This window comes from Micropterus salmoides, unplaced genomic scaffold (genome assembly GCF_014851395.1).
Source record: "Micropterus salmoides isolate LMB-PRFRI ecotype aquatic unplaced genomic scaffold, ASM1485139v1 Ms_hic_scaffold_23, whole genome shotgun sequence".
Classification (NCBI taxonomy): Eukaryota; Metazoa; Chordata; class Actinopteri; order Centrarchiformes; family Centrarchidae; genus Micropterus; species Micropterus salmoides.
The window spans coordinates 13,937,179-13,950,916 of NW_024041484.1; the positions used below are offsets into that span (position 1 = coordinate 13,937,179).

At 40.4% G+C, this 13,738-nt stretch overlaps 1 protein-coding gene across 4 annotated transcripts in view; it reads left to right on the top strand.

The window, feature by feature from the left end:
* Positions 1–13,738, top strand: part of ptpn12 (protein tyrosine phosphatase non-receptor type 12) — a 48,740-nt gene that overhangs the window by 1,515 nt on the left and 33,487 nt on the right. The window lies entirely within an intron of this gene.

Sequence of the window (13,738 nt, forward strand, 5' to 3'; positions counted from 1 at the left end):
AAACATCGTTCTCCTCTATTGTTATCTCTCTACAGTTATCGGCTGAAAAAAAGAATATAATTCCAAGTATGTAGCATAGTATTTTTTCGAGATGGAAAAAAATGTATTGTTAAAGGAACATATTTTGTTTGCTTTTTGATGACCGCTGACCGACCTGTAATAAGTTTGCCCAGACCGCATCACTGGATGTTATTGTGTTGCAACTCCGGACTCAAAATAGGACTTGTCCCAGGCTTGTGAAATAGCTGAAATAGCCACTAAAGGAATGGCACTAATATAATACAGCTTGTGCCATTATGTGGTCATTTTGTTAAATAGCTTTGGTTAGGACACGTAAGTACATGTAATGCTAGCTGGAGGATACATGCGCATTTCATTTTGTAAGTTTAAATGAATGTAACTATTAGTAAAACTCATTAAAGGATTCAAATAAAACAAGCTTCAGTTACAGTTTAAGAAGTTGTAGCAGCAGAAGACAGGTTTGGCTTTGCTTTATGATTCACATAGTGTTTCAGGGAAGTTAAGTGTTCTGATTTGTTTTACTGCGGTTTGGTTGTTTGTTAAAGAAGCTAATCAGCGTCAGAACAGTTAACTTCTTCTCCTGTTGCCTACAGTTGCACACACACACACACACACACACACACACACACACACACACACACACTCATTCTGCTCACTTCCCTGCTTCATACAAGCTGCTTGCTGGAGCTTGCAACATTCTTTCTTGGCCCATTTCATAACATTTTGTCCTGGCTTTATAACTGGAACTTTATCAACTCCTGGGCACACTTTGGATAAAAGCTACACAATTTGACAGTCCTCTCTCTCTCGAGATTAGGTACACAGCAAATGCTGAAATGAGAAAATGTGTGTATGTGTCCAAATGTGTACTGATGACTTGCTCTGTCCTTCTGAGTGTGTGTTTCTGAAAACAGGGAGGTAACGGATGTTGCGCAAAAAACGAGGGGCGTTGGGCTGTGTGAGAGGCATTTAGGAAGTGCTTTATGGATGAGGAAGAGAGCAGAAGAAGCTTAGACTGGTCTGCTGTTTGCTTATGTACAGGCCATTAATTTCCTAATGCAGGTGATCAGAAATAAAACTTTGTCTTGAACATCTAAGCTATATCCACTTAGTTGGAATAATTGTAGTAGTATAATCTCTACTTAATAAAGATTGATATTCAGTGTGCATTTTTATTGCTGTATTGCTGGTTCCTCTTAATGTTGAATTCTCAATGTGGAGTTGATCAGGTAAATGTAGCTTCTTCTTTTAGCAACACCACACTTCTTATTCATAACTTCACGCACATCCACGCCTTGTCAAAGTGCCTACTACAACAACAACATCCCTCCAGCCCTTGTGGCTAAAGAAAAATGGCTTTTAATCAGAAACACCCTTTTCAAACATACAGGACGGCACCAAATGCTTGTCGTGCCTTGATTCTTCATGTGATATCTGTTAAGTTGCTTTTTAAATGACCTTTATTTGTGCCGAACTCAGTAATTTGTTTCTGTGGTTAAAACATACTTCATTTTAGCCTTTTGGCTATCACACATCCCCCCAGACAGTAACTTCACTATTAAACGGCTCCTAAATGTCATCTCTAATTTGAGCTATTTGTCTAATCTAGTTATTCACAGTTATCATGTTATTTTTGTCAGCCTTATGGCGTTCATAAAAATGAGGCTTCAAGCTAAATTTGCTCTCAGCTGGCAACATCAGCCAGTGAATTAAGAGTTTCACCTAAATTATTCAGCAGATGCACCAGCTTGTTGACAAGAAAACTAGTTCTGATTGAGCCCAGGTGGGCTGTGTGCCAGTGTACCAAGCGCAATTAAGACTCATCAGCCACAGCCAACATGTTAGTGAGTGCTTTAGCTGGTTGCTGCCGTTCTGTCCAATTTTGAGCCTTATGAGAAGCTTTAAATCGCTGGAGTCAAACTCACAGTAACCCAAAGCGCATGGGGTGTGCTCCTTTTGCGCACTGAGTCACCAGAACACCCTGACATAACACCCACTTTAACTGCCTATTGTTGTTTATATATAGAATGTGTTTTATAGGCATAATTACAGTGCTCCGGTAGGGCAAAGAGTCAGCGATTATATGCTTCGTTCAGTAATCTTTTTCTTTCTTCTTTTTCAGCAGGAATGGGAACAATTTAATTTTTTCCCCACATGTTAGAAGTGTCTTGTTCTGGTATTCACTTGTTATCTTGTCATGTTTGAACCCACCAGAAACATTTTTTGACCCATTGTGGCTGTCAGAGTTAGTACAGGGCGTAGGAGAATTTTGGAAATTTTTTTGAGTGGCATCTGCACGGAGACACATCAACAACTGATCTATTACACAGCACGTACTGGTGCATATGGTACATATGGTCCTCCCATGACGTGCAAGGAGAAAAAGCACGACGAAGAGTCCTGACTCTGGAGTTAAAGGACACATTTTTGTCATAAGCGTGGTGCTATAGTAATGGGAGAGCTAGATTACATGCTTCTTTATACTGTCACATACATACAGTGTTATAGCCAGTATAAGCCTATAATTTTGTCTTTGACCCTCCGCCTTTTTCTGGTGAGAATATGACAGAGTATGGTTTAAAGTTGAACTTAACAGCTTTGCTTGTTGGTGGAGCCGCATGGCAATAAGATTTAGGCTTCAGCAGTGATATCATGCAGCATGTCATCAGTGAAAGGCACACGGTATGATTGTTTTAACCAGCCTGATCTGATGATGGCAGCTTCATTCAAAGGGATACAAATGGGATGAAATGCAAAATATGTACCGGTGAGTCCGACAGTCCGCCTCATGACGCAGGTTCTGGAAAATTGTCACAACTATGCAGTCACTGGTTCCACAAAACCAAACAATGGCAGTCTCAGTTGTTTCAAAAGGGTGGTTATCAACCGGCTCTGTCAACCCACGACTTTCTAAACCAGCTATTAGTGCGCTTATGTAAGAGAGCTAGAGCTTTATTTTTAAATTTTTTTTTAACAAATAGCCTGTTACAGAGGCAACAATATGGACACATCAAGATTTTAGAAAATTTGCTGCTCATTACAGTGTCATGTGTTGTATTACTCTGTTGGTAAAAAGAAACAGCAAGTCTTCCAAAAGGTACAAACATATCTGTAAAAAGAAGAAATATACTGAATTTTGGTCTGATATTAAAAAGAAAGTGTCATTTTAAATTTAGTTTACCTTTCATGGATCATGACTGCCTACAAACCTTCCTGCAAAGCTTGGGCATTGCGATTTAAATTTTGCAAGAGAAGAACTGGATGCCATTAAATTAGCTGAAGGTTAGGGCTGAAAGATTGTGAAAAAATATTTAACCGCTATTATATTGACTGATATTGCAATTGCAATATGATTTGTGATACTGGAGGGAATGATTACTTTTACATCATTATTCTCATTTTCAATGACAAACCTATTAAAATGAATTATAGTGTGATCTTTGTGGGGATCTGTACCAAACAAAGATGCTTTCTTAAGTCTCTAGAATAAGATGTGTAGGCCAGGACATCTCTGCAGCACGACAATATTTAATTTAAACGCAACTCCCAACAAAGATCGAATAGAAGTGAGATGCTTCACTCGGTAGCTAAAATGAAGTGTTCAACACACAGGGGTGAAAAGAGCTGCTGCACCAGTGTGCAGTATAGAGGTCGACCGATATGGTTTTTTTCACGCCGATGCCGATACCGATCTTTTGAAATCCGGGTCGGCCGATGGCCGATTAATGCTGCCGATTTATTTTGGCCGATATTTGCTTGGTTTTTAACCTCTATTTGCACCGAACTGAAGCACAGAAATCCGCGTTGATATTCGGTGCGGTAGATAACGGTCGTTAAGGTTCCAGTGCCGTATTAGCACCGGGTCTGTCTGTAGCTACCCGTTAGCAAAGCAAAGCCAGTCTGTCACTAGCCTATAGTGCGTTGGTCTCTTTTTTATTACTTATTTCTCTGCATTGAGTGACAACCCTCTCAAATATAAGACACACAAACAGAACAAATAAAAGTCTCAGATTCACTCTGTAATTGCAAAATTATTGTTTACTTATTGTGACATGATAGCAACTCTTGAATTCTTCAACTGCGATCCAAATTAGCCGAATGTCATGTGTCTTATTCAGGTTTTTTCTCGAAGTTGGCAGTAACATATCAAAAGTTTTACATTAAATATAAAGGAGTAATAAGAATTGAATCCTTACCGTTAGCTCCTTAGGCACTGGATGAGGTCTGCTGCTCACTCGGCTGGAAAATGACTCTAGCGGCAGCACGCGTCAAACACGTGTTCCACGACAACACTAGGCTGCCCACAGATGCGCCTGCCTAATAATCGGCTTGATATACTTGGATATTGGCCGATGCCGATTATGTTAAAAAATGCAGGATGACAAAAAATGTGGTGTTTTTGAAAATGAAACCATGTTAAACTATTCTGCTACAACCCCTTAATGAAATTATGAAACTAAAAAGGAGCACAATATGACCACTTTTACAAATATTGAGCCATTTTGAAGAGATAGCTTCCTTTATTTTGGACCCTACACTGTGACCGTTCCCCGCCACAGCGCAAGTTTCCGTATGAACGTCCGTCAAAGTTGAATTAGATGTGAAAGCTCAGCACGAGTTTACTTTTCTGCCGTGAGCTAGTCATCTGACCTCGACATTTCCATTCAAATAAATTGAATGAGGTGTGAAGTGTTGACATCATAAAGTGTGACCAGACCCTTCCAGGCTTATATTGCTGACTCACAAGTCTGTCTTTGTGAAGCTTCACTGTTCTTTGGGCGGAGCACTGACTGCTTGCTGTCTTTGAGAAAGTATTTTGCACTTCGGTTTTGATGCGTCACTTCCTGTTGGCAGAGAGCGTGTCTGCATTTGAGACACACTTTCATTTGCGCAAAGAGAGAGAAGAGTACAGTCTCTCTGGTTTAGCAATCTAGAGATGCTCTTGTAATACCTTTCATGCAGGCTCACTTTCATGCTTTGGTTAAGACCTCTGATCTTTACATAAAAAGCGTACCTTTCTTAATAGTATTCAGGCGACAGTTGGACTCATAGTACATTGAGTGAGGTAGGAGTATATAGAGTTTAGCTCAAACACTCAGCTGCTGATGGACATACAAGCTGCAGGGATTGAGCTTGTGACCCCTGTGTTATTGGAAACCTTCGGTAACTAGTAGGCCACCACGCAGCCTGAAAGAAACATGCTATTACAGATGAGAACAAATTTCTTTAAACACATTGCAATTTTTGTCTGTTCATATGCCAGGAGCCCCCACGTGGCCCACGAACAGACGTCTGCATAGGAACAGATGCCTGGATATTGTGGGTCATGTACGAGATAGGATGAGACACTTTAAGTGTGTTTTTTATAAAGGTGTAAAAATCCTTTCACAGGTTCAGCAAACGTAGCTGCAAAGTGGTTCAAGTTGGAAACGAGGAGATGTAAAAGGAGCATGATGCAAAGACAGGAAATAAACCACACGGCCGGAAACGAGATGAAACCCAGATCTTTGTGTGTGTGATCAGATACCACTGTGGTGTGTTACCTGTGTCATCACACCAACTTTGATACCATTTCTGTACCTGCTTTTTGGGAACACTGGGCTCAGCATTGTTGTCTAGACAGGGTTTAGACATAGAAGATCAGCCTCTATGTGTGTGTGTGCTTGTGTTGCTGCCCCACCTTTGCAAGCAGATTACTTCCAAGCAGCACATCAAAGGAAACGAAAAAGTGCAAACACACACGCTGTCATAAAACACTCGGAGGGGAGGCAAGAAAATGAGATGTGACAATAGCTGGCATGCTAGTGTGTGTGTTCTTGTGGGTTTGTGTTTTTGTGAAGTTACAATTTCCACTGTCACCAGGGGGCTTCCCCCTCTCAGTTCTGAGTTGTGTATGTGTGTGCATGTTCAGTGCCTGCAGCACATGATCTGGAAGCCTTTATGCCCGTGTATTACACAAGCCCACACACACTTCACTGGTCAGGGATGCAAGGACCCTGTTTTTGTGTGGCAGCATGGCAGGCCGGTGCCGGCACATAGTGTATGTTTTCAAGAGAAGGGCGGACTCATGTGTTTGGGGGATCATGCAGAAATTGTTCAGAGCTGTCCCAGATTAACTCAGCTAAGGAAGTCTAAGGAAGCTAAGGAAGCCCCTAGAAGTCTAAATAGACTTCTAGGGGCTTTAGGTTTCAGTACATTTGTCTAAGAAAAGTAAACAGCTGACATAAACTGGCTGTTTTCTCAGTCACATGCTTGTGCTGTTGCTTCTGGTGCACTCCTGTCCTGTTTTCCTATTTTTGATCTTAGCTGCACAAATTTCAAAAAGAATTTCAGTCAGCTTCGTTGGCAATTAACTGTTAACTCATATGTCAGCAACTACTAAGAAAAGTAACACACTAGTTTATTATTTTGGTTTATAGCTTGTAAAATCTGCCTTGATGTTGTCTTCGCTAAAAAATGAGAAACCCGGTGTGTTTGTGTGGCTGTGTGCTTTTATTAGCTTGTTTGTGTGCGTGTGTGCAGAGAGGCGCACCGCAGGGGTCTGCTGCTGTGTGTGTGTGTGTGGCAACCACCACCTCATGTTACTGTAGCAAGACTTCCCAATTTCTTTTGGTGTCACAAGCCTCCGTCTTTCTCACCCACCCCCTCCCACGGCTTAACCCAGAAACCAGCCTTTTGCCCCTGAGCAGGGTGTTTCTCAGAAGAGATGCAACACAATATTTCCGCTTCAGAGTTTGTGTATTTGTGTGTGTGTGTGTTTCTGTCTGCAAGGCTTTACATGATGAAAGCTAGCTGACCCACCAACAAGGCCGAAGAACTTTATTGATCAAGATAAGGAGACCACACACTCAAACACTCAGGAAATGATGTAGTAATGCCCTGTGTGCGTAATGTGTGACTTCGGTGAAAGGAAATGGATACATGGAGGAGTCACACACACACACACAAACCTGTCAGCAGCATCCGTCCTGCTGAAACTCAAAGAACGACATATGAATGCACAGGAACCTTAAACACAGATAGGTGTTGAGTAAGAATTAGAGATGTATATCAGGGAGGTTATTAATACACAAACACAAAGCTCACACTAAACACACAATGAGCCCCTGTCCCAGATGATTGGGATTATATGTAGTTTATCCACATCTGCTTCCTGCTGCAGGCCTAGATCCAGAACGGGAAATAACCGGCCAGACAAATACCGGTAAATGCTAAATGTGTTTGCCTTGTATGTCGGTGAAGTCAACTATTTTAACTGAAAATTCAAACATGTCAGACCTCTTCAGGTTGTGTGTTTGGGCTCCGGGAATGTGGCTGGCTGTCAGTGCTTTCTGTAATGACGTCCCTGTTGTCGTAGTCAGTTTTTGAGTGTGTTCATGGTTAATTTCAGGTACACACATGATGAGTGAAGAGAGAGAGGGGAGGTCATGCCTTGAAAATTATGTCATTCTGATCTTTGCAGGGAAAGTCACATGGCGGTCAGCTGCAGAATAGCACTACAGTGGCTTACTTAAGGTCACTTCTCAAACCTTGAATGATGTTATTATACAGCCGTACTGTAAATGCTTTCTGTCTCATTTTTTCAATCCTCCACATATTTTTTCTTTCCATATCTCTCTCACTGGCCCTAAGACTGGCCACTTGTGTTGCACCTATCATAGTTTTTATTATATCATGCAGTGCGGTATTCAGTTTTTTTCTCAATTTGACGTGCAAAATGTTTACACTTCTGTTTACTTGATAATGCCAGCTGAAAAAAGTTCATCAAATTCCATCAACTACCCCATAATCAAATTTCCGTCCAAATGTAGCACAGATTTTAACCAAAATTCCAGGAACTAGGCAAAAGAAAATGCACATTAATGCGCTTCTCCATCTACTACTGTTACGAATGTGAAGACCTGAGTGCAGAAGAAGAATTTTCTCTGTCCGCTTTGTTTTGTGTTCTGACATTTGTAACAGCACAACCACACTGAGTCATCATTCAAAAGAAGCAAGGACGAGTAGGTTTTCTGTGTCCACAGCATACTGTATGGGTCTGTGTACTGTGCACTCAAATTTTAGGCCCCAAAAGAATTGGTTTTGAACAGTGGTTTCAAACGGCTGGTTAAAGTGGGTGCTTTTAGTTCAGGCCAGGTGTTTCCTGTGGTCAGTGTGACTTTATTTTCCACCACATACACACAAGCTCGTGTGCAGTCAAAAACACAAATTCTTCTGTGTTAATGTGTAACTTAACAGTCGAAAGAGGATTTCATTGTTGTTGTGCGTTTTGTTTGGTGATTAAGTCAATTTAGTTTCTTTTGGGGGTTCCTATTTTTAAAATGTTCTGCTTTCTGTGTTGTCATGTTCACATGTTGAACTTCTGCTTGTGTGGCTTGCATAACAGAATAGACAGTCAGATGTTTTAGGAATTGAAAATAAAAGAGTGACAGACAGAGAGAAAGGGAAGCCAGGTGGCTAATTAAAGGAAATTACGTTCTGCTTTGTGCCAGTGAATGACGGGCTTTCACACCCCTGCATGTTTGTGAGTGTGTGTGTATTCTTGCCACTCATGCTATCAGTGCTCCACTGACCTACATTGGCCAGTAGCCATAAAGTGGAAATGACATCACATGCACACACTAGAGTGTGCATGTTTGCATGTGTACAGTTTGGCCACTGATGCTAGTCGTCGGACATCATCTTGGTTAGATCTTTAGCTAATGAGGACACACTCACACAGTCCGGACCCCTGACTCATACCTCATGGTCAGGGTGGGGTTTCATATTATTTCCTTAGTGATTGAGCTTAATTGGTAAATTCTGTTAAACAGTGCACACCTGACATTGTGAGCTGATTTTTCTTTGAACTTGAACAAAACACTTAAATAATTCGACATTTTGGGAAACACTCATTTGCTTTCTTGTCTTCTGTAAAAGCCAGTAGCTGCTTAGCTTAGCATAATGTCTGCAAAAGGGGGGAACATATAGCTTGTCTGTCTAGAGACAACAAAATCCACCCACCAGCATCCCTAAAGCTAGCTAGTATTATTTCTTATATCTTTTTTGTTTAATTCGTAAAAATCAACAGTTGACCATTTTGCTTAGATAGGTTAAGTGCCAGACTATTTCTTGGATGTTTGGCAATAACTTCCTGGAGTCTCCATTGGTTTTCAGTCTTTATGCTAGGCTATGCTAATTGGCGGTTTGCTCCACCTGCACATTAAGCGCACAGATGCTCGAGTAGGATCAATCTTAACGCTAAGCAAGAAAGAGAAGAAGTGCATTTCCCAAAATATCTGACTATTCCCTTTTAATGTCGCTGCTGTTTATACCATAGCCCCCTCCTTTCAAAGCATTTGTTCATTCACTTGATCATTATATAATGCATTCAAAACATTTGTTGTGGTCACATTTCTCTGTTGAACTAAATATGACTTTGCAGCTTTTTGCTGATTTGGGACGCTTATGCCACATAGAGAGGAAGAAAGGCAGTGAGAACGCCAGTCAAGCTTATTGAATTGACAGAGGGAGAGAGGCAGAGCGACAGAATCACACAGACCCTTTTAGTCTCTGTGCTGTAGCAGTGCATCTTTTCCCTGCATGCTCTTAGCGCGCAGGAGATGGATTTTTCTGAGAGCATTGTAAGGGGTGACCTATTTTAACGTGTGTGTGTGTGTGTGTGTGTCCCCGCATGGAAGGTGACCGTCAGTGCTCAACACCCCTGCTTCCTGGCCACACACACACTAACAAAAACCTTTTTTTCCCCACCTCTTCTGGAGGAAGAGCATTTTTTCTGCCTATCAGTGCTTACTGCTGCGTTTAAGAAAGAGCATGTGTTTCTCTCTTTGTGTATGTGTGTGTGAATTATTCAGTATGCCAGGGAAGTACAGCGATGCTGACTTATTCAGCCAGGAGACAGAAAGTAGGTTAGACCCACCAACAGCTACAGCGCTCTCTACCCACATCTGCCTCTCTAAGTCTTTTTTCTGCTCTCTTTCTAATCTTCTTTTTCATTCTCTCTGTCTCTCTCTCTCAGCCCAGTAACTGCCCTGGCATCCCTGAGTCATTTTAGGCCAAGTCAAGTCATTGTGAAGACATGTGTCTGATAGCACACATGACTCTCACCCTGAAGGTGGTCTGTGAAGTTGGCCAGGGCTTTGAGGGCAACGCTGTGTGTGTGTGTGTGTGTGTGTGTGTCAGTGGAAGTCAAGGGAGTAAGATTTCTTAATTTAATAATTTTAATCATCAATAAGAGAGAAAAGCTGGTTGAGGTACTGTAAACTGGTTGTAAGTCAATAAAACCAGTGTTGGTAAATGACCTGGGCTGACCGAAGCCCAGGTCGTCTCTCTATGAGAATACTGCAACGCAGTCGGACGGAAAAGTTGAAACTAGTTGAACTTTTGACATAAGTGCAAGTGAACAGCATCTATTCACGTAGTCAGCTGTTTAAATTTGTTTAATCTGCTTCACACGTTTTGCAAGACACCACCACAGAAGTGCAGCGTAGGTGGTTTCAGTGCATTCTTGTCTTTTAAATGTGTGAAAACCATAGAAAACTCTTTGATGCGAGTTTTCTAGTGTTTTGGTTACTTTCCTTTCCAGTGAAGAGGAGCATTTGGCGTGATGTTTTGTACCAATGCTTTTGTGTATAACATACTTCTAAAGTTACAAATGATAGTATTAAACACTTTAGTGCACTTTATTCTCATGATCAGTTGTTTAAAAGGTACAGATCTGCTACAAATCAGCAGAAGCATATGACATTCTTTGTCTTGTGTAACAGTTATTGAATAATCTTTGGGTTTCAGGACAAAACAAGACATATGAAGACATCACTCTGGAAAATTGTGAAAAGCGATTAACCGTTAAGATAAAAGCCAATTCATTGATGATGATAAAGTTGCAGACCTAGTTATGACAGTTTTGCTCACCAGTCAAACTCATATTTTAAGTAGAAATGTAAAACATTCACCTGTCTGTCAAAAAAAACAAGCAAGACATCAGATTGTGATGTGCATTTTTCTAGGGCTAATACTAACCATTATATTCATAATAAATAATAATTCTCGATTCATTAATTGGTTGAATCAAAATGGTGAACAACCAGAGTTGCATTTTCCCACAGGTGATGTATTGAAATTGCTTGTTTTATCCTAGTCGAAAAAGTCATAGATATTCAGTTTACTATGAATGAATAGAAAAAAGCCTCAAATCCACTTATTTGACAAGCTACAGCTGCCAAATATTAGCAGCTTAGCTTTAAAAAATTATTCATTTTTCAGTCAACTAATCGACTCATTGTTTCAACTCTTTCTCTTTCTCCTTCTCCTTTTCTTTAAGTCTTGCGGTTTTGTTTTGTTCCCTTTCAGGGTTGCTCCACCACTTGTCCCTTTGGAGAAATGGATACACCACAAACTGTTGTGTCACAAATAAGGATTGAAAAGAGGAGGACACCTGAGTAGTAATAGAACCTTCCTTTTCTCTGCCCTCTCTCTGCAGCCCCCTCCTCCCATTAAAGATAGAAGTTAGTGCGAAGCCAGTGTGTAAAGGGATTGTGTGAATGGATGACAGAAACAAGCAATAAAGGAACCCATTAGATTGGTTACCAAGAGCATCTTAAAAGCCTTGCCTCTTTCCTGCACTCTCCTTTTTTCTCTCCCTTTTCACCCCAGTTTGCTTTTCCCTTCTCTTTCTCTAAATCACTTATTTCTCCCTGTTGTTCTACACCCACATCTCCTCTCCTCTCATGCCAGGTTGTTTAGTAAAGCTACAGAGCAGCAGGCAAGGACTCTCACTCTGTTGTATTTCTCTTACATCCTCCGGCATTACCCATTATTCGTGGGTGTAAACACACATACTTGTACATGCATTTGTACACGTATGAGTCTTTTTGATTATGTGTTTTATGTAAGAGGGGAAGTACGAGTAATTAGAAACAGGGCCTGTCTGTGGGACAATGGAAAGTAAAGAAAAGACGGGCGAGACAGACAGTAGCTGGGTCTCCGTCCAAGTTTTTTTTTTTGTAAGGATGTATCACATTATAAAAGCTGAAATTTGAATACACTTTGCTTTTATATGCTATTTTGCTATCAACAATGAAACTGCACAAATTCAACCATTCATCAGGCTGAATGGTTGAATTCGACTGTACGCAGTAGCTAAAGCGTGTTTATGGACATTTTAAAATGCCGTCTGTAAAATATCTGTTCACTACAGCCTCTCAGAAGTTTCCATATTTGTAATATTATAGTGTAAGTCTGACACCTCTTGATCTCATTTAAGGTGATGAAAAAAACACACACGGTCTGCATTTAATTATGCAATGCTTAAAATTGCATGCTTAAGATGTTTGTATACAACTTGCTTGTATGGAAACTGTTTGTTGCCCGGATGTATTAATTTTATAACGAATATTAATCTGATCTAATTTGTGTCAACTGATTCCATATGCAGTTTTGCTCAAGTACAAATGGAGGTGCAGAACACACCAGGCATTGCACAATTTTAGTTTTTAAGCAGCATTGTATATTTGACCATTGTTGTAAGCGACAAACCCCTAAAAATATTTTACAAAATGCTTCTTCATGCAATCAGTAAAATATGGTATCAGTAGCAGAAGCATCTATAACTTGATTCCAATATGGCTTTTTAAAGTTAATATCAGTCAACAATCAATCTGACAGTATTTCTATATACCTGTTAGGGGTGGGAATCTCTAGGCACCTCATGATTTTATTCGATTACCATTCAGAGGGCTGTGATACGATTATAAAACGATTCTTGATGCATCTTTTTTTCTATACAGGATTTCTGGCATTACCAGTTATTTGATTTACACAATAAAATTCAAAAGATACATTAGCTTAAAAGGCATCCCTAATTTGCTTTACTAACATCAGCTCCTCCCAGGTCACCATCCTTTCCTCTGCTCCGCTAACTTTCACTGTCACTTTCTACTGCTCGCTCTCTCCCTCTCTTTTGCTTACCCACGCACTTGCTACAAAAACTCTGCTCTGTTCCTAAGACCTAACTTATGCTGCGCTTATAACAACAGATGTCACGTAGTTGTCCTCCTAAAGAATGAGGAGAGGAAGTTGAGTGTTACCGTGCTCGCACAGTGTGTGAGTGAAAATTATTAGTTGCGCATCGATACTAATGATCGTGTGAAATTTTAGTAGCAGCGGCGGTGCACCGAATATAGGGGAATACATCTCTGTTATTTGCACACCACAGACTGTTGGACACTGTACTTCAAGTTCCACCATTTGCGTTTCGTCAACATTACGTTATCGGTTAACATTTAGAAAATCAATTTGTAAATCGATTCAGAATTGTCCATGTCGGAATCGCGATGCATCTAAGAAATATTTTTTTTCTTCCAGCTCCTGATACCTGTTCTTCTCTAGTACAAAAGTAACGTGGTATGGCACCACTCCCATCATACAAATGCATTTATTCATAGTTAAACCACAAGGACAAGTATTATTTTGTATAATTTGTTATTGAACTGTGTGTAAACAAGATTCAAACAGCAGAAGCCAGTTGACAGAAACAAGCTTTCAAGTAAACAAATTCATCTGGGAAAGTTGGCCAGGTCAGACCTTAAAGCAGAAATTAGGCCTCATAATTATACAAGCTGAGACCTTGTGGAAACATACAATCTTTTCTTAAATACTAGCTGACATTATCTATCATGCATAGATTCAAACTAGCAACACAGAGCTAAAACAAATC